At 53.0% G+C, this 21,585-nt stretch overlaps 29 non-coding genes and 6 pseudogenes across 29 annotated transcripts; all 35 read right to left on the minus strand.

Annotated features, from left to right (window-relative positions):
• Positions 1 to 361: 361 nt before the first annotated feature.
• Positions 362 to 480, minus strand: LOC148805015 (5S ribosomal RNA). The gene has a single exon (XR_016090639.1). It is a non-coding gene; the product is annotated as a 5S ribosomal RNA (ribosomal RNA).
• A 456-nt stretch (positions 481 to 936) lies between these two features.
• LOC148805016 (5S ribosomal RNA) lies at positions 937 to 1,055 on the minus strand. Its single transcript, XR_016090640.1, has one exon. It is a non-coding gene; the product is annotated as a 5S ribosomal RNA (ribosomal RNA).
• Positions 1,056 to 1,592: 537 nt separating this feature from the next.
• On the minus strand, positions 1,593 to 1,711 carry LOC148805017 (5S ribosomal RNA). Its single transcript, XR_016090641.1, has one exon. It is a non-coding gene; the product is annotated as a 5S ribosomal RNA (ribosomal RNA).
• A 456-nt stretch (positions 1,712 to 2,167) lies between these two features.
• LOC148805018 (5S ribosomal RNA) lies at positions 2,168 to 2,286 on the minus strand. The gene has a single exon (XR_016090642.1). It is a non-coding gene; the product is annotated as a 5S ribosomal RNA (ribosomal RNA).
• Positions 2,287 to 2,823: 537 nt separating this feature from the next.
• Positions 2,824 to 2,942, minus strand: LOC148805019 (5S ribosomal RNA). The gene has a single exon (XR_016090643.1). It is a non-coding gene; the product is annotated as a 5S ribosomal RNA (ribosomal RNA).
• Positions 2,943 to 3,398: 456 nt separating this feature from the next.
• Positions 3,399 to 3,517, minus strand: LOC148805020 (5S ribosomal RNA; annotated as a pseudogene).
• Positions 3,518 to 4,054: 537 nt separating this feature from the next.
• LOC148805021 (5S ribosomal RNA) lies at positions 4,055 to 4,173 on the minus strand (annotated as a pseudogene).
• Positions 4,174 to 4,710: 537 nt separating this feature from the next.
• Positions 4,711 to 4,829, minus strand: LOC148805022 (5S ribosomal RNA). Its single transcript, XR_016090644.1, has one exon. It is a non-coding gene; the product is annotated as a 5S ribosomal RNA (ribosomal RNA).
• A 456-nt stretch (positions 4,830 to 5,285) lies between these two features.
• On the minus strand, positions 5,286 to 5,404 carry LOC148805023 (5S ribosomal RNA). Its single transcript, XR_016090645.1, has one exon. It is a non-coding gene; the product is annotated as a 5S ribosomal RNA (ribosomal RNA).
• Positions 5,405 to 5,941: 537 nt separating this feature from the next.
• Positions 5,942 to 6,060, minus strand: LOC148805024 (5S ribosomal RNA). The gene has a single exon (XR_016090646.1). It is a non-coding gene; the product is annotated as a 5S ribosomal RNA (ribosomal RNA).
• Positions 6,061 to 6,516: 456 nt separating this feature from the next.
• On the minus strand, positions 6,517 to 6,635 carry LOC148805025 (5S ribosomal RNA; annotated as a pseudogene).
• Positions 6,636 to 7,172: 537 nt separating this feature from the next.
• LOC148805026 (5S ribosomal RNA) lies at positions 7,173 to 7,291 on the minus strand (annotated as a pseudogene).
• Positions 7,292 to 7,828: 537 nt separating this feature from the next.
• Positions 7,829 to 7,947, minus strand: LOC148805027 (5S ribosomal RNA). The gene has a single exon (XR_016090647.1). It is a non-coding gene; the product is annotated as a 5S ribosomal RNA (ribosomal RNA).
• A 456-nt stretch (positions 7,948 to 8,403) lies between these two features.
• On the minus strand, positions 8,404 to 8,522 carry LOC148805028 (5S ribosomal RNA; annotated as a pseudogene).
• Positions 8,523 to 9,059: 537 nt separating this feature from the next.
• On the minus strand, positions 9,060 to 9,178 carry LOC148805029 (5S ribosomal RNA). Its single transcript, XR_016090649.1, has one exon. It is a non-coding gene; the product is annotated as a 5S ribosomal RNA (ribosomal RNA).
• Positions 9,179 to 9,715: 537 nt separating this feature from the next.
• Positions 9,716 to 9,834, minus strand: LOC148805030 (5S ribosomal RNA). Its single transcript, XR_016090650.1, has one exon. It is a non-coding gene; the product is annotated as a 5S ribosomal RNA (ribosomal RNA).
• Positions 9,835 to 10,371: 537 nt separating this feature from the next.
• LOC148805031 (5S ribosomal RNA) lies at positions 10,372 to 10,490 on the minus strand. Its single transcript, XR_016090651.1, has one exon. It is a non-coding gene; the product is annotated as a 5S ribosomal RNA (ribosomal RNA).
• A 456-nt stretch (positions 10,491 to 10,946) lies between these two features.
• On the minus strand, positions 10,947 to 11,065 carry LOC148805032 (5S ribosomal RNA). The gene has a single exon (XR_016090652.1). It is a non-coding gene; the product is annotated as a 5S ribosomal RNA (ribosomal RNA).
• Positions 11,066 to 11,602: 537 nt separating this feature from the next.
• LOC148805033 (5S ribosomal RNA) lies at positions 11,603 to 11,721 on the minus strand. Its single transcript, XR_016090653.1, has one exon. It is a non-coding gene; the product is annotated as a 5S ribosomal RNA (ribosomal RNA).
• A 456-nt stretch (positions 11,722 to 12,177) lies between these two features.
• Positions 12,178 to 12,296, minus strand: LOC148805034 (5S ribosomal RNA). The gene has a single exon (XR_016090654.1). It is a non-coding gene; the product is annotated as a 5S ribosomal RNA (ribosomal RNA).
• Positions 12,297 to 12,833: 537 nt separating this feature from the next.
• On the minus strand, positions 12,834 to 12,952 carry LOC148805035 (5S ribosomal RNA). Its single transcript, XR_016090655.1, has one exon. It is a non-coding gene; the product is annotated as a 5S ribosomal RNA (ribosomal RNA).
• Positions 12,953 to 13,408: 456 nt separating this feature from the next.
• On the minus strand, positions 13,409 to 13,527 carry LOC148805036 (5S ribosomal RNA). The gene has a single exon (XR_016090656.1). It is a non-coding gene; the product is annotated as a 5S ribosomal RNA (ribosomal RNA).
• Positions 13,528 to 14,064: 537 nt separating this feature from the next.
• On the minus strand, positions 14,065 to 14,183 carry LOC148805037 (5S ribosomal RNA). The gene has a single exon (XR_016090657.1). It is a non-coding gene; the product is annotated as a 5S ribosomal RNA (ribosomal RNA).
• Positions 14,184 to 14,720: 537 nt separating this feature from the next.
• On the minus strand, positions 14,721 to 14,839 carry LOC148805038 (5S ribosomal RNA). Its single transcript, XR_016090658.1, has one exon. It is a non-coding gene; the product is annotated as a 5S ribosomal RNA (ribosomal RNA).
• Positions 14,840 to 15,376: 537 nt separating this feature from the next.
• On the minus strand, positions 15,377 to 15,495 carry LOC148805039 (5S ribosomal RNA). The gene has a single exon (XR_016090660.1). It is a non-coding gene; the product is annotated as a 5S ribosomal RNA (ribosomal RNA).
• Positions 15,496 to 15,951: 456 nt separating this feature from the next.
• Positions 15,952 to 16,070, minus strand: LOC148805040 (5S ribosomal RNA). Its single transcript, XR_016090686.1, has one exon. It is a non-coding gene; the product is annotated as a 5S ribosomal RNA (ribosomal RNA).
• A 537-nt stretch (positions 16,071 to 16,607) lies between these two features.
• LOC148805041 (5S ribosomal RNA) lies at positions 16,608 to 16,726 on the minus strand. The gene has a single exon (XR_016090661.1). It is a non-coding gene; the product is annotated as a 5S ribosomal RNA (ribosomal RNA).
• A 456-nt stretch (positions 16,727 to 17,182) lies between these two features.
• Positions 17,183 to 17,301, minus strand: LOC148805042 (5S ribosomal RNA). The gene has a single exon (XR_016090662.1). It is a non-coding gene; the product is annotated as a 5S ribosomal RNA (ribosomal RNA).
• Positions 17,302 to 17,838: 537 nt separating this feature from the next.
• Positions 17,839 to 17,957, minus strand: LOC148805043 (5S ribosomal RNA). The gene has a single exon (XR_016090663.1). It is a non-coding gene; the product is annotated as a 5S ribosomal RNA (ribosomal RNA).
• Positions 17,958 to 18,413: 456 nt separating this feature from the next.
• LOC148805044 (5S ribosomal RNA) lies at positions 18,414 to 18,532 on the minus strand. The gene has a single exon (XR_016090664.1). It is a non-coding gene; the product is annotated as a 5S ribosomal RNA (ribosomal RNA).
• Positions 18,533 to 19,069: 537 nt separating this feature from the next.
• Positions 19,070 to 19,188, minus strand: LOC148805045 (5S ribosomal RNA). The gene has a single exon (XR_016090665.1). It is a non-coding gene; the product is annotated as a 5S ribosomal RNA (ribosomal RNA).
• Positions 19,189 to 19,644: 456 nt separating this feature from the next.
• On the minus strand, positions 19,645 to 19,763 carry LOC148805046 (5S ribosomal RNA). Its single transcript, XR_016090666.1, has one exon. It is a non-coding gene; the product is annotated as a 5S ribosomal RNA (ribosomal RNA).
• Positions 19,764 to 20,219: 456 nt separating this feature from the next.
• On the minus strand, positions 20,220 to 20,338 carry LOC148805047 (5S ribosomal RNA; annotated as a pseudogene).
• A 537-nt stretch (positions 20,339 to 20,875) lies between these two features.
• LOC148805048 (5S ribosomal RNA) lies at positions 20,876 to 20,994 on the minus strand. Its single transcript, XR_016090667.1, has one exon. It is a non-coding gene; the product is annotated as a 5S ribosomal RNA (ribosomal RNA).
• Positions 20,995 to 21,450: 456 nt separating this feature from the next.
• On the minus strand, positions 21,451 to 21,569 carry LOC148805049 (5S ribosomal RNA). Its single transcript, XR_016090668.1, has one exon. It is a non-coding gene; the product is annotated as a 5S ribosomal RNA (ribosomal RNA).
• Positions 21,570 to 21,585: the final 16 nt, after the last annotated feature.

Raw genomic sequence — 21,585 nt, forward strand, 5'->3', positions numbered from 1 at the left:
GGAGCTGCGGGAGAAAGGGCGCTATAGAGGATCGCTGTGGAGAGCTGCTGCTGTGCTTTGACATCTGAGCTCTGTGGAAAACGATCTCAATACAATTCTGAAAAACGCGACTCCCCGAACGCCAGCCGAACAAGTCTCCACAGCCGAAGCGCTGTGTCTCTTTTCAGCTGGCGATAAACCTTTCCTCGATCCTTTGCGGACTTGTAAAACTGTTCATGATCAGAATAAAAAACGCTCACGCTAATACACAAGCACCCGTGTCTCGCCAAAGCTGACAAATAAACAGACGGACAAGCCGCACTGCACGTGTGAACAGGGGAATGAGCGAGCGAGCGGGGATAGGGCGCCTCCTGCGCTTAAAAGCTTACAGCACCTGGTATTCCCAGGCGGTCTCCCATCCAAGTACTAACCAGGCCCATCCCTGTTTAGCTTCCGAGATCAGACGAGATCAGGCGTGCTCAAGGGGGTGTGGCCGTAAGCGAGAGCAAGGCTCGCTGGCACCCTTCTTATAGAGAGGACAGCTCCGTCACCTCTTTTACGACGCTGCTTTTTTCTTGCTTCCTTCCAATGAGGACGGAGCTGCGGGAGAAAGGGCGCTATAGAGGATCGCTGTGGAGAGCTGCTGCTGTGCTTTGACATCTGAGCTCTGTGGAAAACGATCTCAATACAATTCTGAAAAACGCGACTCCCCGAACGCCAGCCGAACAAGTCTCCACAGCCGAAGCGCTGTGTCTCTTTTCAGCTGGCGAGAAACCTTTCCTCGATCCTTTGCGGACTTGTAAAACTGTTCATGATCAGAATAAAAAACGCTCACGCTAATACACAAGCACCCGTGTCTCGCCAAAGCTGACAAATAAACAGACGGACAAGCCGCACTGCACGTGTGAACAGGGGAATGAGCGAGCGAGCGGGGATAGGGCGCCTCCTGCGCTTAAAAGCTTACAGCACCTGGTATTCCCAGGCGGTCTCCCATCCAAGTACTAACCAGGCCCATCCCTGTTTAGCTTCCGAGATCAGACGAGATCAGGCGTGCTCAAGGGGGTGTGGCCGTAAGCGAGAGCAAGGCTCGCTGGCACCCTTCTTATAGAGAGGACAGCTCCGTCACCTCTTTTACGACGCTGCTTTTTTTCCCTTGCGTTTTTCTCTTCTTCCCACGTTCTCTCTCTTCACTGCCTTCGTCCCCGCTCTATTTCACTTCAGCCTTTCACTCTTGCTTCCTTCCAATGAGGACGGAGCTGCGGGAGAAAGGGCGCTATAGAGGATCGCTGTGGAGAGCTGCTGCTGTGCTTTGACATCTGAGCTCTGTGGAAAACGATCTCAATACAATTCTGAAAAACGCGACTCCCCGAACGCCAGCCGAACAAGTCTCCACAGCCGAAGCGCTGTGTCTCTTTTCAGCTGGCGATAAACCTTTCCTCGATCCTTTGCGGACTTGTAAAACTGTTCATGATCAGAATAAAAAACGCTCACGCTAATACACAAGCACCCGTGTCTCGCCAAAGCTGACAAATAAACAGACGGACAAGCCGCACTGCACGTGTGAACAGGGGAATGAGCGAGCGAGCGGGGATAGGGCGCCTCCTGCGCTTAAAAGCTTACAGCACCTGGTATTCCCAGGCGGTCTCCCATCCAAGTACTAACCAGGCCCATCCCTGTTTAGCTTCCGAGATCAGACGAGATCAGGCGTGCTCAAGGGGGTGTGGCCGTAAGCGAGAGCAAGGCTCGCTGGCACCCTTCTTATAGAGAGGACAGCTCCGTCACCTCTTTTACGACGCTGCTTTTTTCTTGCTTCCTTCCAATGAGGACGGAGCTGCGGGAGAAAGGGCGCTATAGAGGATCGCTGTGGAGAGCTGCTGCTGTGCTTTGACATCTGAGCTCTGTGGAAAACGATCTCAATACAATTCTGAAAAACGCGACTCCCCGAACGCCAGCCGAACAAGTCTCCACAGCCGAAGCGCTGTGTCTCTTTTCAGCTGGCGATAAACCTTTCCTCGATCCTTTGCGGACTTGTAAAACTGTTCATGATCAGAATAAAAAACGCTCACGCTAATACACAAGCACCCGTGTCTCGCCAAAGCTGACAAATAAACAGACGGACAAGCCGCACTGCACGTGTGAACAGGGGAATGAGCGAGCGAGCGGGGATAGGGCGCCTCCTGCGCTTAAAAGCTTACAGCACCTGGTATTCCCAGGCGGTCTCCCATCCAAGTACTAACCAGGCCCATCCCTGTTTAGCTTCCGAGATCAGACGAGATCAGGCGTGCTCAAGGGGGTGTGGCCGTAAGCGAGAGCAAGGCTCGCTGGCACCCTTCTTATAGAGAGGACAGCTCCGTCACCTCTTTTACGACGCTGCTTTTTTTCCCTTGCGTTTTTCTCTTCTTCCCACGTTCTCTCTCTTCACTGCCTTCGTCCCCGCTCTATTTCACTTCAGCCTTTCACTCTTGCTTCCTTCCAATGAGGACGGAGCTGCGGGAGAAAGGGCGCTATAGAGGATCGCTGTGGAGAGCTGCTGCTGTGCTTTGACATCTGAGCTCTGTGGAAAACGATCTCAATACAATTCTGAAAAACGCGACTCCCCGAACGCCAGCCGAACAAGTCTCCACAGCCGAAGCGCTGTGTCTCTTTTCAGCTGGCGATAAACCTTTCCTCGATCCTTTGCGGACTTGTAAAACTGTTCATGATCAGAATAAAAAACGCTCACGCTAATACACAAGCACCCGTGTCTCGCCAAAGCTGACAAATAAACAGACGGACAAGCCGCACTGCACGTGTGAACAGGGGAATGAGCGAGCGAGCGGGGATAGGGCGCCTCCTGCGCTTAAAAGCTTACAGCACCTGGTATTCCCAGGCGGTCTCCCATCCAAGTACTAACCAGGCCCATCCCTGTTTAGCTTCCGAGATCAGACGAGATCAGGCGTGCTCAAGGGGGTGTGGCCGTAAGCGAGAGCAAGGCTCGCTGGCACCCTTCTTATAGAGAGGACAGCTCCGTCACCTCTTTTACGACGCTGCTTTTTTCTTGCTTCCTTCCAATGAGGACGGAGCTGCGGGAGAAAGGGCGCTATAGAGGATCGCTGTGGAGAGCTGCTGCTGTGCTTTGACATCTGAGCTCTGTGGAAAACGATCTCAATACAATTCTGAAAAACGCAACTCCCCGAACGCCAGCCGAACAAGTCTCCACAGCCGAAGCGCTGTGTCTCTTTTCAGCTGGCGATAAACCTTTCCTCGATCCTTTGCGGACTTGTAAAACTGTTCATGATCAGAATAAAAAACGCTCACGCTAATACACAAGCACCCGTGTCTCGCCAAAGCTGACAAATAAACAGACGGACAAGCCGCACTGCACGTGTGAACAGGGGAATGAGCGAGCGAGCGGGGATAGGGCGCCTCCTGCGCTTAAAAGCTTACAGCACCTGGTATTCCCAGGCGGTCTCCCATCCAAGTACTAACCAGGCCCATCCCTGTTTAGCTTCCGAGATCAGACGAGATCAGGCGTGCTCAAGGGGGTGTGGCCGGAAGCGAGAGCAAGGCTCGCTGGCACCCTTCTTATAGAGAGGACAGCTCCGTCACCTCTTTTACGACGCTGCTTTTTTTCCCTTGCGTTTTTCTCTTCTTCCCACGTTCTCTCTCTTCACTGCCTTCGTCCCCGCTCTATTTCACTTCAGCCTTTCACTCTTGCTTCCTTCCAATGAGGACGGAGCTGCGGGAGAAAGGGCGCTATAGAGGATCGCTGTGGAGAGCTGCTGCTGTGCTTTGACATCTGAGCTCTGTGGAAAACGATCTCAATACAATTCTGAAAAACGCGACTCCCCGAACGCCAGCCGAACAAGTCTCCACAGCCGAAGCGCTGTGTCTCTTTTCAGCTGGCGATAAACCTTTCCTCGATCCTTTGCGGACTTGTAAAACTGTTCATGATCAGAATAAAAAACGCTCACGCTAATACACAAGCACCCGTGTCTCGCCAAAGCTGACAAATAAACAGACGGACAAGCCGCACTGCACGTGTGAACAGGGGAATGAGCGAGCGAGCGGGGATAGGGCGCCTCCTGCGCTTAAAAGCTTACAGCACCTGGTATTCCCAGGCGGTCTCCCATCCAAGTACTAACCAGGCCCATCCCTGTTTAGCTTCCGAGATCAGACGAGATCAGGCGTGCTCAAGGGGGTGTGGCCGGAAGCGAGAGCAAGGCTCGCTGGCACCCTTCTTATAGAGAGGACAGCTCCGTCACCTCTTTTACGACGCTGCTTTTTTTCCCTTGCGTTTTTCTCTTCTTCCCACGTTCTCTCTCTTCACTGCCTTCGTCCCCGCTCTATTTCACTTCAGCCTTTCACTCTTGCTTCCTTCCAATGAGGACGGAGCTGCGGGAGAAAGGGCGCTATAGAGGATCGCTGTGGAGAGCTGCTGCTGTGCTTTGACATCTGAGCTCTGTGGAAAACGATCTCAATACAATTCTGAAAAACGCGACTCCCCGAACGCCAGCCGAACAAGTCTCCACAGCCGAAGCGCTGTGTCTCTTTTCAGCTGGCGATAAACCTTTCCTCGATCCTTTGCGGACTTGTAAAACTGTTCATGATCAGAATAAAAAACGCTCACGCTAATACACAAGCACCCGTGTCTCGCCAAAGCTGACAAATAAACAGACGGACAAGCCGCACTGCACGTGTGAACAGGGGAATGAGCGAGCGAGCGGGGATAGGGCGCCTCCTGCGCTTAAAAGCTTACAGCACCTGGTATTCCCAGGCGGTCTCCCATCCAAGTACTAACCAGGCCCATCCCTGTTTAGCTTCCGAGATCAGACGAGATCAGGCGTGCTCAAGGGGGTGTGGCCGTAAGCGAGAGCAAGGCTCGCTGGCACCCTTCTTATAGAGAGGACAGCTCCGTCACCTCTTTTACGACGCTGCTTTTTTCTTGCTTCCTTCCAATGAGGACGGAGCTGCGGGAGAAAGGGCGCTATAGAGGATCGCTGTGGAGAGCTGCTGCTGTGCTTTGACATCTGAGCTCTGTGGAAAACGATCTCAATACAATTCTGAAAAACGCGACTCCCCGAACGCCAGCCGAACAAGTCTCCACAGCCGAAGCGCTGTGTCTCTTTTCAGCTGGCGATAAACCTTTCCTCGATCCTTTGCGGACTTGTAAAACTGTTCATGATCAGAATAAAAAACGCTCACGCTAATACACAAGCACCCGTGTCTCGCCAAAGCTGACAAATAAACAGACGGACAAGCCGCACTGCACGTGTGAACAGGGGAATGAGCGAGCGAGCGGGGATAGGGCGCCTCCTGCGCTTAAAAGCTTACAGCACCTGGTATTCCCAGGCGGTCTCCCATCCAAGTACTAACCAGGCCCATCCCTGTTTAGCTTCCGAGATCAGACGAGATCAGGCGTGCTCAAGGGGGTGTGGCCGTAAGCGAGAGCAAGGCTCGCTGGCACCCTTCTTATAGAGAGGACAGCTCCGTCACCTCTTTTACGACGCTGCTTTTTTTCCCTTGCGTTTTTCTCTTCTTCCCACGTTCTCTCTCTTCACTGCCTTCGTCCCCGCTCTATTTCACTTCAGCCTTTCACTCTTGCTTCCTTCCAATGAGGACGGAGCTGCGGGAGAAAGGGCGCTATAGAGGATCGCTGTGGAGAGCTGCTGCTGTGCTTTGACATCTGAGCTCTGTGGAAAACGATCTCAATACAATTCTGAAAAACGCGACTCCCCGAACGCCAGCCGAACAAGTCTCCACAGCCGAAGCGCTGTGTCTCTTTTCAGCTGGCGATAAACCTTTCCTCGATCCTTTGCGGACTTGTAAAACTGTTCATGATCAGAATAAAAAACGCTCACGCTAATACACAAGCACCCGTGTCTCGCCAAAGCTGACAAATAAACAGACGGACAAGCCGCACTGCACGTGTGAACAGGGGAATGAGCGAGCGAGCGGGGATAGGGCGCCTCCTGCGCTTAAAAGCTTACAGCACCTGGTATTCCCAGGCGGTCTCCCATCCAAGTACTAACCAGGCCCATCCCTGTTTAGCTTCCGAGATCAGACGAGATCAGGCGTGCTCAAGGGGGTGTGGCCGTAAGCGAGAGCAAGGCTCGCTGGCACCCTTCTTATAGAGAGGACAGCTCCGTCACCTCTTTTACGACGCTGCTTTTTTCTTGCTTCCTTCCAATGAGGACGGAGCTGCGGGAGAAAGGGCGCTATAGAGGATCGCTGTGGAGAGCTGCTGCTGTGCTTTGACATCTGAGCTCTGTGGAAAACGATCTCAATACAATTCTGAAAAACGCGACTCCCCGAACGCCAGCCGAACAAGTCTCCACAGCCGAAGCGCTGTGTCTCTTTTCAGCTGGCGATAAACCTTTCCTCGATCCTTTGCGGACTTGTAAAACTGTTCATGATCAGAATAAAAAACGCTCACGCTAATACACAAGCACCCGTGTCTCGCCAAAGCTGACAAATAAACAGACGGACAAGCCGCACTGCACGTGTGAACAGGGGAATGAGCGAGCGAGCGGGGATAGGGCGCCTCCTGCGCTTAAAAGCTTACAGCACCTGGTATTCCCAGGCGGTCTCCCATCCAAGTACTAACCAGGCCCATCCCTGTTTAGCTTCCGAGATCAGACGAGACCAGGCGTGCTCAAGGGGGTGTGGCCGTAAGCGAGAGCAAGGCTCGCTGGCACCCTTCTTATAGAGAGGACAGCTCCGTCACCTCTTTTACGACGCTGCTTTTTTTCCCTTGCGTTTTTCTCTTCTTCCCACGTTCTCTCTCTTCACTGCCTTCGTCCCCGCTCTATTTCACTTCAGCCTTTCACTCTTGCTTCCTTCCAATGAGGACGGAGCTGCGGGAGAAAGGGCGCTATAGAGGATCGCTGTGGAGAGCTGCTGCTGTGCTTTGACATCTGAGCTCTGTGGAAAACGATCTCAATACAATTCTGAAAAACGCGACTCCCCGAACGCCAGCCGAACAAGTCTCCACAGCCGAAGCGCTGTGTCTCTTTTCAGCTGGCGATAAACCTTTCCTCGATCCTTTGCGGACTTGTAAAACTGTTCATGATCAGAATAAAAAACGCTCACGCTAATACACAAGCACCCGTGTCTCGCCAAAGCTGACAAATAAACAGACGGACAAGCCGCACTGCACGTGTGAACAGGGGAATGAGCGAGCGAGCGGGGATAGGGCGCCTCCTGCGCTTAAAAGCTTACAGCACCTGGTATTCCCAGGCGGTCTCCCATCCAAGTACTAACCAGGCCCATCCCTGTTTAGCTTCCGAGATCAGACGAGATCAGGCGTGCTCAAGGGGGTGTGGCCGGAAGCGAGAGCAAGGCTCGCTGGCACCCTTCTTATAGAGAGGACAGCTCCGTCACCTCTTTTACGACGCTGCTTTTTTTCCCTTGCGTTTTTCTCTTCTTCCCACGTTCTCTCTCTTCACTGCCTTCGTCCCCGCTCTATTTCACTTCAGCCTTTCACTCTTGCTTCCTTCCAATGAGGACGGAGCTGCGGGAGAAAGGGCGCTATAGAGGATCGCTGTGGAGAGCTGCTGCTGTGCTTTGACATCTGAGCTCTGTGGAAAACGATCTCAATACAATTCTGAAAAACGCGACTCCCCGAACGCCAGCCGAACAAGTCTCCACAGCCGAAGCGCTGTGTCTCTTTTCAGCTGGCGATAAACCTTTCCTCGATCCTTTGCGGACTTGTAAAACTGTTCATGATCAGAATAAAAAACGCTCACGCTAATACACAAGCACCCGTGTCTCGCCAAAGCTGACAAATAAACAGACGGACAAGCCGCACTGCACGTGTGAACAGGGGAATGAGCGAGCGAGCGGGGATAGGGCGCCTCCTGCGCTTAAAAGCTTACAGCACCTGGTATTCCCAGGCGGTCTCCCATCCAAGTACTAACCAGGCCCATCCCTGTTTAGCTTCCGAGATCAGACGAGATCAGGCGTGCTCAAGGGGGTGTGGCCGTAAGCGAGAGCAAGGCTCGCTGGCACCCTTCTTATAGAGAGGACAGCTCCGTCACCTCTTTTACGACGCTGCTTTTTTCTTGCTTCCTTCCAATGAGGACGGAGCTGCGGGAGAAAGGGCGCTATAGAGGATCGCTGTGGAGAGCTGCTGCTGTGCTTTGACATCTGAGCTCTGTGGAAAACGATCTCAATACAATTCTGAAAAACGCGACTCCCCGAACGCCAGCCGAACAAGTCTCCACAGCCGAAGCGCTGTGTCTCTTTTCAGCTGGCGATAAACCTTTCCTCGATCCTTTGCGGACTTGTAAAACTGTTCATGATCAGAATAAAAAACGCTCACGCTAATACACAAGCACCCGTGTCTCGCCAAAGCTGACAAATAAACAGACGGACAAGCCGCACTGCACGTGTGAACAGGGGAATGAGCGAGCGAGCGGGGATAGGGCGCCTCCTGCGCTTAAAAGCTTACAGCACCTGGTATTCCCAGGCGGTCTCCCATCCAAGTACTAACCAGGCCCATCCCTGTTTAGCTTCCGAGATCAGACGAGATCAGGCGTGCTCAAGGGGGTGTGGCCGGAAGCGAGAGCAAGGCTCGCTGGCACCCTTCTTATAGAGAGGACAGCTCCGTCACCTCTTTTACGACGCTGCTTTTTTTCCCTTGCGTTTTTCTCTTCTTCCCACGTTCTCTCTCTTCACTGCCTTCGTCCCCGCTCTATTTCACTTCAGCCTTTCACTCTTGCTTCCTTCCAATGAGGACGGAGCTGCGGGAGAAAGGGCGCTATAGAGGATCGCTGTGGAGAGCTGCTGCTGTGCTTTGACATCTGAGCTCTGTGGAAAACGATCTCAATACAATTCTGAAAAACGCGACTCCCCGAACGCCAGCCGAACAAGTCTCCACAGCCGAAGCGCTGTGTCTCTTTTCAGCTGGCGATAAACCTTTCCTCGATCCTTTGCGGACTTGTAAAACTGTTCATGATCAGAATAAAAAACGCTCACGCTAATACACAAGCACCCGTGTCTCGCCAAAGCTGACAAATAAACAGACGGACAAGCCGCACTGCACGTGTGAACAGGGGAATGAGCGAGCGAGCGGGGATAGGGCGCCTCCTGCGCTTAAAAGCTTACAGCACCTGGTATTCCCAGGCGGTCTCCCATCCAAGTACTAACCAGGCCCATCCCTGTTTAGCTTCCGAGATCAGACGAGATCAGGCGTGCTCAAGGGGGTGTGGCCGTAAGCGAGAGCAAGGCTCGCTGGCACCCTTCTTATAGAGAGGACAGCTCCGTCACCTCTTTTACGACGCTGCTTTTTTTCCCTTGCGTTTTTCTCTTCTTCCCACGTTCTCTCTCTTCACTGCCTTCGTCCCCGCTCTATTTCACTTCAGCCTTTCACTCTTGCTTCCTTCCAATGAGGACGGAGCTGCGGGAGAAAGGGCGCTATAGAGGATCGCTGTGGAGAGCTGCTGCTGTGCTTTGACATCTGAGCTCTGTGGAAAACGATCTCAATACAATTCTGAAAAACGCGACTCCCCGAACGCCAGCCGAACAAGTCTCCACAGCCGAAGCGCTGTGTCTCTTTTCAGCTGGCGATAAACCTTTCCTCGATCCTTTGCGGACTTGTAAAACTGTTCATGATCAGAATAAAAAACGCTCACGCTAATACACAAGCACCCGTGTCTCGCCAAAGCTGACAAATAAACAGACGGACAAGCCGCACTGCACGTGTGAACAGGGGAATGAGCGAGCGAGCGGGGATAGGGCGCCTCCTGCGCTTAAAAGCTTACAGCACCTGGTATTCCCAGGCGGTCTCCCATCCAAGTACTAACCAGGCCCATCCCTGTTTAGCTTCCGAGATCAGACGAGATCAGGCGTGCTCAAGGGGGTGTGGCCGTAAGCGAGAGCAAGGCTCGCTGGCACCCTTCTTATAGAGAGGACAGCTCCGTCACCTCTTTTACGACGCTGCTTTTTTTCCCTTGCGTTTTTCTCTTCTTCCCACGTTCTCTCTCTTCACTGCCTTCGTCCCCGCTCTATTTCACTTCAGCCTTTCACTCTTGCTTCCTTCCAATGAGGACGGAGCTGCGGGAGAAAGGGCGCTATAGAGGATCGCTGTGGAGAGCTGCTGCTGTGCTTTGACATCTGAGCTCTGTGGAAAACGATCTCAATACAATTCTGAAAAACGCGACTCCCCGAACGCCAGCCGAACAAGTCTCCACAGCCGAAGCGCTGTGTCTCTTTTCAGCTGGCGATAAACCTTTCCTCGATCCTTTGCGGACTTGTAAAACTGTTCATGATCAGAATAAAAAACGCTCACGCTAATACACAAGCACCCGTGTCTCGCCAAAGCTGACAAATAAACAGACGGACAAGCCGCACTGCACGTGTGAACAGGGGAATGAGCGAGCGAGCGGGGATAGGGCGCCTCCTGCGCTTAAAAGCTTACAGCACCTGGTATTCCCAGGCGGTCTCCCATCCAAGTACTAACCAGGCCCATCCCTGTTTAGCTTCCGAGATCAGACGAGATCAGGCGTGCTCAAGGGGGTGTGGCCGTAAGCGAGAGCAAGGCTCGCTGGCACCCTTCTTATAGAGAGGACAGCTCCGTCACCTCTTTTACGACGCTGCTTTTTTCTTGCTTCCTTCCAATGAGGACGGAGCTGCGGGAGAAAGGGCGCTATAGAGGATCGCTGTGGAGAGCTGCTGCTGTGCTTTGACATCTGAGCTCTGTGGAAAACGATCTCAATACAATTCTGAAAAACGCGACTCCCCGAACGCCAGCCGAACAAGTCTCCACAGCCGAAGCGCTGTGTCTCTTTTCAGCTGGCGATAAACCTTTCCTCGATCCTTTGCGGACTTGTAAAACTGTTCATGATCAGAATAAAAAACGCTCACGCTAATACACAAGCACCCGTGTCTCGCCAAAGCTGACAAATAAACAGACGGACAAGCCGCACTGCACGTGTGAACAGGGGAATGAGCGAGCGAGCGGGGATAGGGCGCCTCCTGCGCTTAAAAGCTTACAGCACCTGGTATTCCCAGGCGGTCTCCCATCCAAGTACTAACCAGGCCCATCCCTGTTTAGCTTCCGAGATCAGACGAGATCAGGCGTGCTCAAGGGGGTGTGGCCGTAAGCGAGAGCAAGGCTCGCTGGCACCCTTCTTATAGAGAGGACAGCTCCGTCACCTCTTTTACGACGCTGCTTTTTTTCCCTTGCGTTTTTCTCTTCTTCCCACGTTCTCTCTCTTCACTGCCTTCGTCCCCGCTCTATTTCACTTCAGCCTTTCACTCTTGCTTCCTTCCAATGAGGACGGAGCTGCGGGAGAAAGGGCGCTATAGAGGATCGCTGTGGAGAGCTGCTGCTGTGCTTTGACATCTGAGCTCTGTGGAAAACGATCTCAATACAATTCTGAAAAACGCGACTCCCCGAACGCCAGCCGAACAAGTCTCCACAGCCGAAGCGCTGTGTCTCTTTTCAGCTGGCGATAAACCTTTCCTCGATCCTTTGCGGACTTGTAAAACTGTTCATGATCAGAATAAAAAACGCTCACGCTAATACACAAGCACCCGTGTCTCGCCAAAGCTGACAAATAAACAGACGGACAAGCCGCACTGCACGTGTGAACAGGGGAATGAGCGAGCGAGCGGGGATAGGGCGCCTCCTGCGCTTAAAAGCTTACAGCACCTGGTATTCCCAGGCGGTCTCCCATCCAAGTACTAACCAGGCCCATCCCTGTTTAGCTTCCGAGATCAGACGAGATCAGGCGTGCTCAAGGGGGTGTGGCCGTAAGCGAGAGCAAGGCTCGCTGGCACCCTTCTTATAGAGAGGACAGCTCCGTCACCTCTTTTACGACGCTGCTTTTTTCTTGCTTCCTTCCAATGAGGACGGAGCTGCGGGAGAAAGGGCGCTATAGAGGATCGCTGTGGAGAGCTGCTGCTGTGCTTTGACATCTGAGCTCTGTGGAAAACGATCTCAATACAATTCTGAAAAACGCGACTCCCCGAACGCCAGCCGAACAAGTCTCCACAGCCGAAGCGCTGTGTCTCTTTTCAGCTGGCGATAAACCTTTCCTCGATCCTTTGCGGACTTGTAAAACTGTTCATGATCAGAATAAAAAACGCTCACGCTAATACACAAGCACCCGTGTCTCGCCAAAGCTGACAAATAAACAGACGGACAAGCCGCACTGCACGTGTGAACAGGGGAATGAGCGAGCGAGCGGGGATAGGGCGCCTCCTGCGCTTAAAAGCTTACAGCACCTGGTATTCCCAGGCGGTCTCCCATCCAAGTACTAACCAGGCCCATCCCTGTTTAGCTTCCGAGATCAGACGAGATCAGGCGTGCTCAAGGGGGTGTGGCCGTAAGCGAGAGTAAGGCTCGCTGGCACCCTTCTTATAGAGAGGACAGCTCCGTCACCTCTTTTACGACGCTGCTTTTTTTCCCTTGCGTTTTTCTCTTCTTCCCACGTTCTCTCTCTTCACTGCCTTCGTCCCCGCTCTATTTCACTTCAGCCTTTCACTCTTGCTTCCTTCCAATGAGGACGGAGCTGCGGGAGAAAGGGCGCTATAGAGGATCGCTGTGGAGAGCTGCTGCTGTGCTTTGACATCTGAGCTCTGTGGAAAACGATCTCAATACAATTCTGAAAAACGCGACTCCCCGAACGCCAGCCGAACAAGTCTCCACAGCCGAAGCGCTGTGTCTCTTTTCAGCTGGCGAGAAACCTTTCCTCGATCCTTTGCGGACTTGTAAAACTGTTCATGATCAGAATAAAAAACGCTCACGCTAATACACAAGCACCCGTGTCTCGCCAAAGCTGACAAATAAACAGACGGACAAGCCGCACTGCACGTGTGAACAGGGGAATGAGCGAGCGAGCGGGGATAGGGCGCCTCCTGCGCTTAAAAGCTTACAGCACCTGGTATTCCCAGGCGGTCTCCCATCCAAGTACTAACCAGGCCCATCCCTGTTTAGCTTCCGAGATCAGACGAGATCAGGCGTGCTCAAGGGGGTGTGGCCGTAAGCGAGAGCAAGGCTCGCTGGCACCCTTCTTATAGAGAGGACAGCTCCGTCACCTCTTTTACGACGCTGCTTTTTTCTTGCTTCCTTCCAATGAGGACGGAGCTGCGGGAGAAAGGGCGCTATAGAGGATCGCTGTGGAGAGCTGCTGCTGTGCTTTGACATCTGAGCTCTGTGGAAAACGATCTCAATACAATTCTGAAAAACGCGACTCCCCGAACGCCAGCCGAACAAGTCTCCACAGCCGAAGCGCTGTGTCTCTTTTCAGCTGGCGATAAACCTTTCCTCGATCCTTTGCGGACTTGTAAAACTGTTCATGATCAGAATAAAAAACGCTCACGCTAATACACAAGCACCCGTGTCTCGCCAAAGCTGACAAATAAACAGACGGACAAGCCGCACTGCACGTGTGAACAGGGGAATGAGCGAGCGAGCGGGGATAGGGCGCCTCCTGCGCTTAAAAGCTTACAGCACCTGGTATTCCCAGGCGGTCTCCCATCCAAGTACTAACCAGGCCCATCCCTGTTTAGCTTCCGAGATCAGACGAGATCAGGCGTGCTCAAGGGGGTGTGGCCGTAAGCGAGAGCAAGGCTCGCTGGCACCCTTCTTATAGAGAGGACAGCTCCGTCACCTCTTTTACGACGCTGCTTTTTTTCCCTTGCGTTTTTCTCTTCTTCCCACGTTCTCTCTCTTCACTGCCTTCGTCCCCGCTCTATTTCACTTCAGCCTTTCACTCTTGCTTCCTTCCAATGAGGACGGAGCTGCGGGAGAAAGGGCGCTATAGAGGATCGCTGTGGAGAGCTGCTGCTGTGCTTTGACATCTGAGCTCTGTGGAAAACGATCTCAATACAATTCTGAAAAACGCGACTCCCCGAACGCCAGCCGAACAAGTCTCCACAGCCGAAGCGCTGTGTCTCTTTTCAGCTGGCGATAAACCTTTCCTCGATCCTTTGCGGACTTGTAAAACTGTTCATGATCAGAATAAAAAACGCTCACGCTAATACACAAGCACCCGTGTCTCGCCAAAGCTGACAAATAAACAGACGGACAAGCCGCACTGCACGTGTGAACAGGGGAATGAGCGAGCGAGCGGGGATAGGGCGCCTCCTGCGCTTAAAAGCTTACAGCACCTGGTATTCCCAGGCGGTCTCCCATCCAAGTACTAACCAGGCCCATCCCTGTTTAGCTTCCGAGATCAGACGAGATCAGGCGTGCTCAAGGGGGTGTGGCCGTAAGCGAGAGCAAGGCTCGCTGGCACCCTTCTTATAGAGAGGACAGCTCCGTCACCTCTTTTACGACGCTGCTTTTTTTCCCTTGCGTTTTTCTCTTCTTCCCACGTTCTCTCTCTTCACTGCCTTCGTCCCCGCTCTATTTCACTTCAGCCTTTCACTCTTGCTTCCTTCCAATGAGGACGGAGCTGCGGGAGAAAGGGCGCTATAGAGGATCGCTGTGGAGAGCTGCTGCTGTGCTTTGACATCTGAGCTCTGTGGAAAACGATCTCAATACAATTCTGAAAAACGCGACTCCCCGAACGCCAGCCGAACAAGTCTCCACAGCCGAAGCGCTGTGTCTCTTTTCAGCTGGCGATAAACCTTTCCTCGATCCTTTGCGGACTTGTAAAACTGTTCATGATCAGAATAAAAAACGCTCACGCTAATACACAAGCACCCGTGTCTCGCCAAAGCTGACAAATAAACAGACGGACAAGCCGCACTGCACGTGTGAACAGGGGAATGAGCGAGCGAGCGGGGATAGGGCGCCTCCTGCGCTTAAAAGCTTACAGCACCTGGTATTCCCAGGCGGTCTCCCATCCAAGTACTAACCAGGCCCATCCCTGTTTAGCTTCCGAGATCAGACGAGATCAGGCGTGCTCAAGGGGGTGTGGCCGTAAGCGAGAGCAAGGCTCGCTGGCACCCTTCTTATAGAGAGGACAGCTCCGTCACCTCTTTTACGACGCTGCTTTTTTTCCCTTGCGTTTTTCTCTTCTTCCCACGTTCTCTCTCTTCACTGCCTTCGTCCCCGCTCTATTTCACTTCAGCCTTTCACTCTTGCTTCCTTCCAATGAGGACGGAGCTGCGGGAGAAAGGGCGCTATAGAGGATCGCTGTGGAGAGCTGCTGCTGTGCTTTGACATCTGAGCTCTGTGGAAAACGATCTCAATACAATTCTGAAAAACGCGACTCCCCGAACGCCAGCCGAACAAGTCTCCACAGCCGAAGCGCTGTGTCTCTTTTCAGCTGGCGATAAACCTTTCCTCGATCCTTTGCGGACTTGTAAAACTGTTCATGATCAGAATAAAAAACGCTCACGCTAATACACAAGCACCCGTGTCTCGCCAAAGCTGACAAATAAACAGACGGACAAGCCGCACTGCACGTGTGAACAGGGGAATGAGCGAGCGAGCGGGGATAGGGCGCCTCCTGCGCTTAAAAGCTTACAGCACCTGGTATTCCCAGGCGGTCTCCCATCCAAGTACTAACCAGGCCCATCCCTGTTTAGCTTCCGAGATCAGACGAGATCAGGCGTGCTCAAGGGGGTGTGGCCGTAAGCGAGAGCAAGGCTCGCTGGCACCCTTCTTATAGAGAGGACAGCTCCGTCACCTCTTTTACGACGCTGCTTTTTTCTTGCTTCCTTCCAATGAGGACGGAGCTGCGGGAGAAAGGGCGCTATAGAGGATCGCTGTGGAGAGCTGCTGCTGTGCTTTGACATCTGAGCTCTGTGGAAAACGATCTCAATACAATTCTGAAAAACGCGACTCCCCGAACGCCAGCCGAACAAGTCTCCACAGCCGAAGCGCTGTGTCTCTTTTCAGCTGGCGATAAACCTTTCCTCGATCCTTTGCGGACTTGTAAAACTGTTCATGATCAGAATAAAAAACGCTCACGCTAATACACAAGCACCCGTGTCTCGCCAAAGCTGACAAATAAACAGACGGACAAGCCGCACTGCACGTGTGAACAGGGGAATGAGCGAGCGAGCGGGGATAGGGCGCCTCCTGCGCTTAAAAGCTTACAGCACCTGGTATTCCCAGGCGGTCTCCCATCCAAGTACTAACCAGGCCCATCCCTGTTTAGCTTCCGAGATCAGACGAGATCAGGCGTGCTCAAGGGGGTGTGGCCGCAAGCGAGAGCCAGGCTCGCTGGCACCCTTCTTATAGAGAGGACAGCTCCGTCACCTCTTTTACGACGCTGCTTTTTTTCCCTTGCGTTTTTCTCTTCTTCCCACGTTCTCTCTCTTCACTGCCTTCGTCCCCGCTCTATTTCACTTCAGCCTTTCACTCTTGCTTCCTTCCAATGAGGACGGAGCTGCGGGAGAAAGGGCGCTATAGAGGATCGCTGTGGAGAGCTGCTGCTGTGCTTTGACATCTGAGCTCTGTGGAAAACGATCTCAATACAATTCTGAAAAACGCGACTCCCCGAACGCCAGCCGAACAAGTCTCCACAGCCGAAGCGCTGTGTCTCTTTTCAGCTGGCGATAAACCTTTCCTCGATCCTTTGCGGACTTGTAAAACTGTTCATGATCAGAATAAAAAACGCTCACGCTAATACACAAGCACCCGTGTCTCGCCAAAGCTGACAAATAAACAGACGGACAAGCCGCACTGCACGTGTGAACAGGGGAATGAGCGAGCGAGCGGGGATAGGGCGCCTCCTGCGCTTAAAAGCTTACAGCACCTGGTATTCCCAGGCGGTCTCCCATCCAAGTACTAACCAGGCCCATCCCTGTTTAGCTTCCGAGATCAGACGAGATCAGGCGTGCTCAAGGGGGTGTGGCCGTAAGCGAGAGCAAGGCTCGCTGGCACCCTTCTTATAGAGAGGACAGCTCCGTCACCTCTTTTACGACGCTGCTTTTTTCTTGCTTCCTTCCAATGAGGACGGAGCTGCGGGAGAAAGGGCGCTATAGAGGATCGCTGTGGAGAGCTGCTGCTGTGCTTTGACATCTGAGCTCTGTGGAAAACGATCTCAATACAATTCTGAAAAACGCGACTCCCCGAACGCCAGCCGAACAAGTCTCCACAGCCGAAGCGCTGTGTCTCTTTTCAGCTGGCGATAAACCTTTCCTCGATCCTTTGCGGACTTGTAAAACTGTTCATGATCAGAATAAAAAACGCTCACGCTAATACACAAGCACCCGTGTCTCGCCAAAGCTGACAAATAAACAGACGGACAAGCCGCACTGCACGTGTGAACAGGGGAATGAGCGAGCGAGCGGGGATAGGGCGCCTCCTGCGCTTAAAAGCTTACAGCACCTGGTATTCCCAGGCGGTCTCCCATCCAAGTACTAACCAGGCCCATCCCTGTTTAGCTTCCGAGATCAGACGAGATCAGGCGTGCTCAAGGGGGTGTGGCCGTAAGCGAGAGCAAGGCTCGCTGGCACCCTTCTTATAGAGAGGACAGCTCCGTCACCTCTTTTACGACGCTGCTTTTTTTCCCTTGCGTTTTTCTCTTCTTCCCACGTTCTCTCTCTTCACTGCCTTCGTCCCCGCTCTATTTCACTTCAGCCTTTCACTCTTGCTTCCTTCCAATGAGGACGGAGCTGCGGGAGAAAGGGCGCTATAGAGGATCGCTGTGGAGAGCTGCTGCTGTGCTTTGACATCTGAGCTCTGTGGAAAACGATCTCAATACAATTCTGAAAAACGCGACTCCCCGAACGCCAGCCGAACAAGTCTCCACAGCCGAAGCGCTGTGTCTCTTTTCAGCTGGCGATAAACCTTTCCTCGATCCTTTGCGGACTTGTAAAACTGTTCATGATCAGAATAAAAAACGCTCACGCTAATACACAAGCACCCGTGTCTCGCCAAAGCTGACAAATAAACAGACGGACAAGCCGCACTGCACGTGTGAACAGGGGAATGAGCGAGCGAGCGGGGATAGGGCGCCTCCTGCGCTTAAAAGCTTACAGCACCTGGTATTCCCAGGCGGTCTCCCATCCAAGTACTAACCAGGCCCATCCCTGTTTAGCTTCCGAGATCAGACGAGATCAGGCGTGCTCAAGGGGGTGTGGCCGTAAGCGAGAGCAAGGCTCGCTGGCACCCTTCTTATAGAGAGGACAGCTCCGTCACCTCTTTTACGACGCTGCTTTTTTCTTGCTTCCTTCCAATGAGGACGGAGCTGCGGGAGAAAGGGCGCTATAGAGGATCGCTGTGGAGAGCTGCTGCTGTGCTTTGACATCTGAGCTCTGTGGAAAACGATCTCAATACAATTCTGAAAAACGCGACTCCCCGAACGCCAGCCGAACAAGTCTCCACAGCCGAAGCGCTGTGTCTCTTTTCAGCTGGCGATAAACCTTTCCTCGATCCTTTGCGGACTTGTAAAACTGTTCATGATCAGAATAAAAAACGCTCACGCTAATACACAAGCACCCGTGTCTCGCCAAAGCTGACAAATAAACAGACGGACAAGCCGCACTGCACGTGTGAACAGGGGAATGAGCGAGCGAGCGGGGATAGGGCGCCTCCTGCGCTTAAAAGCTTACAGCACCTGGTATTCCCAGGCGGTCTCCCATCCAAGTACTAACCAGGCCCATCCCTGTTTAGCTTCCGAGATCAGACGAGATCAGGCGTGCTCAAGGGGGTGTGGCCGTAAGCGAGAGCAAGGCTCGCTGGCACCCTTCTTATAGAGAGGACAGCTCCGTCACCTCTTTTACGACGCTGCTTTTTTTCCCTTGCGTTTTTCTCTTCTTCCCACGTTCTCTCTCTTCACTGCCTTCGTCCCCGCTCTATTTCACTTCAGCCTTTCACTCTTGCTTCCTTCCAATGAGGACGGAGCTGCGGGAGAAAGGGCGCTATAGAGGATCGCTGTGGAGAGCTGCTGCTGTGCTTTGACATCTGAGCTCTGTGGAAAACGATCTCAATACAATTCTGAAAAACGCGACTCCCCGAACGCCAGCCGAACAAGTCTCCACAGCCGAAGCGCTGTGTCTCTTTTCAGCTGGCGATAAACCTTTCCTCGATCCTTTGCGGACTTGTAAAACTGTTCATGATCAGAATAAAAAACGCTCACGCTAATACACAAGCACCCGTGTCTCGCCAAAGCTGACAAATAAACAGACGGACAAGCCGCACTGCACGTGTGAACAGGGGAATGAGCGAGCGAGCGGGGATAGGGCGCCTCCTGCGCTTAAAAGCTTACAGCACCTGGTATTCCCAGGCGGTCTCCCATCCAAGTACTAACCAGGCCCATCCCTGTTTAGCTTCCGAGATCAGACGAGATCAGGCGTGCTCAAGGGGGTGTGGCCGTAAGCGAGAGCAAGGCTCGCTGGCACCCTTCTTATAGAGAGGACAGCTCCGTCACCTCTTTTACGACGCTGCTTTTTTCTTGCTTCCTTCCAATGAGGACGGAGCTGCGGGAGAAAGGGCGCTATAGAGGATCGCTGTGGAGAGCTGCTGCTGTGCTTTGACATCTGAGCTCTGTGGAAAACGATCTCAATACAATTCTGAAAAACGCGACTCCCCGAACGCCAGCCGAACAAGTCTCCACAGCCGAAGCGCTGTGTCTCTTTTCAGCTGGCGATAAACCTTTCCTCGATCCTTTGCGGACTTGTAAAACTGTTCATGATCAGAATAAAAAACGCTCACGCTAATACACAAGCACCCGTGTCTCGCCAAAGCTGACAAATAAACAGACGGACAAGCCGCACTGCACGTGTGAACAGGGGAATGAGCGAGCGAGCGGGGATAGGGCGCCTCCTGCGCTTAAAAGCTTACAGCACCTGGTATTCCCAGGCGGTCTCCCATCCAAGTACTAACCAGGCCCATCCCTGTTTAGCTTCCGAGATCAGACGAGATCAGGCGTGCTCAAGGGGGTGTGGCCGTAAGCGAGAGCAAGGCTCGCTGGCACCCTTCTTATAGAGAGGACAGCTCCGTCACCTCTTTTACGACGCTGCTTTTTTCTTGCTTCCTTCCAATGAGGACGGAGCTGCGGGAGAAAGGGCGCTATAGAGGATCGCTGTGGAGAGCTGCTGCTGTGCTTTGACATCTGAGCTCTGTGGAAAACGATCTCAATACAATTCTGAAAAACGCGACTCCCCGAACGCCAGCCGAACAAGTCTCCACAGCCGAAGCGCTGTGTCTCTTTTCAGCTGGCGATAAACCTTTCCTCGATCCTTTGCGGACTTGTAAAACTGTTCATGATCAGAATAAAAAACGCTCACGCTAATACACAAGCACCCGTGTCTCGCCAAAGCTGACAAATAAACAGACGGACAAGCCGCACTGCACGTGTGAACAGGGGAATGAGCGAGCGAGCGGGGATAGGGCGCCTCCTGCGCTTAAAAGCTTACAGCACCTGGTATTCCCAGGCGGTCTCCCATCCAAGTACTAACCAGGCCCATCCCTGTTTAGCTTCCGAGATCAGACGAGATCAGGCGTGCTCAAGGGGGTGTGGCCGGAAGCGAGAGCAAGGCTCGCTGGCACCCTTCTTATAGAGAGGACAGCTCCGTCACCTCTTTTACGACGCTGCTTTTTTTCCCTTGCGTTTTTCTCTTCTTCCCACGTTCTCTCTCTTCACTGCCTTCGTCCCCGCTCTATTTCACTTCAGCCTTTCACTCTTGCTTCCTTCCAATGAGGACGGAGCTGCGGGAGAAAGGGCGCTATAGAGGATCGCTGTGGAGAGCTGCTGCTGTGCTTTGACATCTGAGCTCTGTGGAAAACGATCTCAATACAATTCTGAAAAACGCGACTCCCCGAACGCCAGCCGAACAAGTCTCCACAGCCGAAGCGCTGTGTCTCTTTTCAGCTGGCGATAAACCTTTCCTCGATCCTTTGCGGACTTGTAAAACTGTTCATGATCAGAATAAAAAACGCTCACGCTAATACACAAGCACCCGTGTCTCGCCAAAGCTGACAAATAAACAGACGGACAAGCCGCACTGCACGTGTGAACAGGGGAATGAGCGAGCGAGCGGGGATAGGGCGCCTCCTGCGCTTAAAAGCTTACAGCACCTGGTATTCCCAGGCGGTCTCCCATCCAAGTACTAACCAGGCCCATCCCTGTTTAGCTTCCGAGATCAGACGAGATCAGGCGTGCTCAAGGGGGTGTGGCCGTAAGCGAGAGCAAGGCTCGCTGGCACCCTTCTTATAGAGAGGACAGCTCCGTCACCTCTTTTACGACGCTGCTTTTTTCTTGCTTCCTTCCAATGAGGACGGAGCTGCGGGAGAAAGGGCGCTATAGAGGATCGCTGTGGAGAGCTGCTGCTGTGCTTTGACATCTGAGCTCTGTGGAAAACGATCTCAATACAATTCTGAAAAACGCGACTCCCCGAACGCCAGCCGAACAAGTCTCCACAGCCGAAGCGCTGTGTCTCTTTTCAGCTGGCGATAAACCTTTCCTCGATCCTTTGCGGACTTGTAAAACTGTTCATGATCAGAATAAAAAACGCTCACGCTAATACACAAGCACCCGTGTCTCGCCAAAGCTGACAAATAAACAGACGGACAAGCCGCACTGCACGTGTGAACAGGGGAATGAGCGAGCGAGCGGGGATAGGGCGCCTCCTGCGCTTAAAAGCTTACAGCACCTGGTATTCCCAGGCGGTCTCCCATCCAAGTACTAACCAGGCCCATCCCTGTTTAGCTTCCGAGATCAGACGAGATCAGGCGTGCTCAAGGGGGTGTGGCCGTAAGCGAGAGCAAGGCTCGCT

Source organism: Atractosteus spatula, unplaced genomic scaffold, assembly GCF_055471065.1.
Source record: "Atractosteus spatula isolate fAtrSpa1 unplaced genomic scaffold, fAtrSpa1.hap1 Scaffold_89, whole genome shotgun sequence".
NCBI classification, from domain to species: domain Eukaryota; kingdom Metazoa; phylum Chordata; class Actinopteri; order Semionotiformes; family Lepisosteidae; genus Atractosteus; species Atractosteus spatula.